The sequence below is a fragment of the Triticum aestivum genome, chromosome 2B (genome assembly GCF_018294505.1).
Source record: "Triticum aestivum cultivar Chinese Spring chromosome 2B, IWGSC CS RefSeq v2.1, whole genome shotgun sequence".
NCBI classification, from domain to species: domain Eukaryota; kingdom Viridiplantae; phylum Streptophyta; class Magnoliopsida; order Poales; family Poaceae; genus Triticum; species Triticum aestivum.
The window spans coordinates 85,640,605-85,644,301 of NC_057798.1; the positions used below are offsets into that span (position 1 = coordinate 85,640,605).

The 3,697-nt window shown below is 46.3% G+C and overlaps 1 pseudogene; it reads right to left on the bottom strand.

Annotated features, from left to right (window-relative positions):
* Positions 1–467: 467 nt before the first annotated feature.
* LOC123039004 (probable serine/threonine-protein kinase PBL4) lies at positions 468–3,045 on the bottom strand (annotated as a pseudogene).
* Between the last annotated feature and the right edge of the window lie 652 nt (positions 3,046–3,697).

Genomic DNA, 3,697 nt, shown 5'->3' on the forward strand with positions numbered 1-3,697 from the left:
CCTATGCGCTGGGGGCCGAACGGCTGGAGATGCTATAAGGACTTCATAAGTTGACTAGTTGATCATGTACCATCTACTCATTTATGATAGGTTTTGTTAGAAATTACTACTACCATTCTATCGTCAAAATAGACGGGCGCGGTAACGGGCGCCTTCAGTGATATAGTGTATGTATATGATTGTTTTGGATATGGGGCTAGCTAGGAAGTGTTCAGTGGCCAGTTAACCTGTAAAGGTTGATGTTGCAAGCATGGCGAAAAATATGCAATTTGCAAGCCAGTCAATGGATAGTCGCCGTCACCAATCTCTATGCAATCCGGAGCTACCTCTATAATACTCCAAAAAATATTCCAAACGGCTGAAACGAGAGAGAAAAAGATGTCCAATTTCCAATCTACAAATTCTATGCACAGACGAACACACTAATTGAACACAATAATTAAATGAAGAGTCTCCTAGCTAGCTAGCTAGGCTTTGTGACGCCGGTGGCCTCTGTGCACCGGTGCCTCCGACGCGGCCGGCTATCTGGATGACGTCATCGTCGACGAGGAGGAGGAGGACTTGGCAGTGGTTGGCTGCAGCAGGAGCTCGAGGGAGGGGAGGACGTCGTCGGCCATGGAGGGGCGGGTCTTGGGGTCGTTCTGCAGGCAGCGGAGCGCGAGCGCGGCCATGTCCTGGGCCTGCCTCTTGGGGTACTGCCCGCCCAGCCTGGTGTCCATGACCCGTATCACCTTGCGCCGCTCCCCTTGCAGCATCGGCATCGCCCAGTCCACCAGCAGCTCCGACGCCACGCCGCGGGCCTCGTCCAGCGCGCGCCGCCCGGTCATCAGCTCCAGGAGCACCACCCCGAACCCGTACACGTCGCTCTTGGCGGAGAGGTGGCCCGTGGCGACGTACTCCGGCGCGGCGTAGCCGCGCGTGCCGACGACGCGGGTGGAGACGTGGCTCTTGCCGCCGGTGGGGCCGGCGCGGGCGAGGCCTAAGTCGGAGAGCTTGGCGCGGTGGTCGGGGCCGAGGAGCACGTTGGAGGACTTGAGGTCCCGGAAGATGACGTCGCGGGAGTGGAGGAAGGCGAGCCCCCGGGCGACGTCGACGGCGACGGCCACGCGCGTGGACCACGGCAGCGGCGGCTGGCTGCCGCGCCGGAACAGGTGGTTCTCGAGGCTGCCGCGCGGCATGTACTCGTACACCAGCAGCTTGTTGCTGTCGGAGTCGGAGCAGTAGCCGACGAGCTTGACGAGGAAGCCCGCGTCCGGCGAAACGATCGGCAGCCCAGACCCTCTCTCGCACCGTGAGATGAACCCTTTTTTGTTACTATATAAATATTCTGTTCATCTATATGATTATTTAGATATGGGGCTAAGAGTTTCCACTGGTCAGTTTAACCGTAAATGTTGTGTTGTCGGTGTGCCGAAAAATATGCCATTTGCAAGGCAGTGATGTGTACACAGTACACGGCTACAGGCATCGCTATGTCTCACGTTCAGCGAGTCGCTGAAGTGAGCGAGCATATGGGCCGGCCCATGGGCGCGGGAAGCACCTTCCTGTTTCATGTTTCGTATTTTTTCACCTTTCTTTTCATTTTTTGCTTTTGTTTATATCTTAAATATTCTAAACATATATATTACAAAAAGCACTCTTCAAAAACACATTTGAAAAATATCTTGAACAAGTATTTGAAAAATGTTGAATAAGTATTAAAAAATGTTGAACAAGAATTTAAAAAATGTTGAACAAGTATTAAAAATATTAAATAAGTATTTTAAATATGTTTAATAAGTATTAGAAAATGGTGAACGAGTATACGAAAAATATTGAACAAATATTTGAAAATGATGAGTAAGTATTTGAAAATGTTAAATAAATACTAAAAATATTGAATGGATATTTAAAAAATATTGAACAAGTATTTAAAAAATGTTGAATAAGCATTCGAATAGTACTGAGCGTGTATAAAAAAATGTCGATTACTTATTAAAAAATGTTTTTGACATATACGAAAATGTAGAGTGAAAATGAAAATGAGCATAAGGAAAAACAAAAGAAAAACAAAAAATAGAGAAGAAAAAAATAAACCAACAAAAAATGGAGAAGAAAAAAGAAAAACGGAGAAAAAAATAAAAAGATCAACAAAAATGAATAAAAAGGAGAAAATAGGAAAACCCGGTGTTTTCCCTCAAGTAGTTCGCATGTGCTATCCTAACGTGAACCCATCCCTAGCACAGTGGCTAGAATCACGAGCCACTACCGTGGCTACCCGGGTTCGATCCATGGAGAGCTCTTTTGCCGGCCCGTTACTGCAGAGCCTTCAGCGAGAGCAAGCTGTCAACCCGCTTGAGGCAAAAAAAATAGTCGTCACGCACGGCTACACTTGGTCAAATGGTCGGGGTCATCAATTTTGCTAAGTCTCAGACTTCGTTATGTCTCAGTCGATACTATCTTCTTTTGATTTGCACGGAGATTCGTACAAAAATTATTTTTCAGTTTTTCTTTTTTCTTCTTATATACTACTATATCACTTAACCGAGACTTGATTATGAGACTTGATTAAGTCCCAATCGACTGAGACCTAACCACACTTATAACAAATTTTTCAACAAAAAGGGCGAAAGAAAATCTTCATGTGTACCCAAATGTACGTACGCTCGTGTGTCCAATATTCCATCCAAACGGCTGAAACGAGAGAGAAAAGGAGGTCCAATTTCCAATCTACAAATTCTATTCTACTACTGCACGGATGAACACACTAATTGAACACACAATAATCAAATGAAGAGAGTCTCATAGCTTGCCGCCGCGGGTGCAGACGTGGCTCTTGCCGCCGGTGAGGCCGGCGCGGGCGAGGCCGAAGTCTGAGAGCTTGGCGCGGTGGTCGAGGCCGAGGAGCACGTTGGAGGACTTGAGGTCCCGGAAGATGACGTCGCGGGAGTGGAGGAAGGCGAGGCCGCGGGCGACGTCGACGGCGACGGACACGCGCGTGGACCACGGCAGCGGCGGCTGGCTGCCCCGCCGGAACAGGTGGTTGTCCAGGCTGCCGCGCGGCATGTAGCAGCTTGTTGCCGTCCGAGTCCGAGCAGCAGTAGCAGGTTGGTTGGGTGGATCGCTCCGTTGACTGACCACGGGCACGCCTCCTGCCTTCCTCGCCTTATGCAATACTTACTGAAGATTTAAAACAAGCATCCTGGTACATTGGTAATCTAAGGCAGTGAGGCTCACTATATGTGCTTGCCAAAGGGATGACACTTCAAAGACAACAGAAGAAATGCCTAATATGTACTTGTTGAAAGTACTACCAACTTGACAACGATGCCAACAAATAAAAAGAACAAAGCAAAAAGAATGTTTAGGTAGTATATATATACTAGTATGTATCGTATTTTATGTATGATCCCTTTTACGTATATATATACTACCTAAACATATATATAATTTTATCTACCACCGGTGGTAGTTACAACCACTTCAGTTTTGTATATTGTATGTAGTATTTATCAAATCGAAGAGTACGTACGTGTAGTATATAGTATATAAGATTGTTTAGGTAGTATATATACTAATTTTTAGGTAGTATGCATCGTATTTTGAGTATGCTCTTTTTTACGTACAAATATATATGTATTTCACAAATGTGATAAAAACCATGGTATATATATACAGAGAGAGAGAGAGAGTAGTGGTGACCTTGGTCGATATTGAT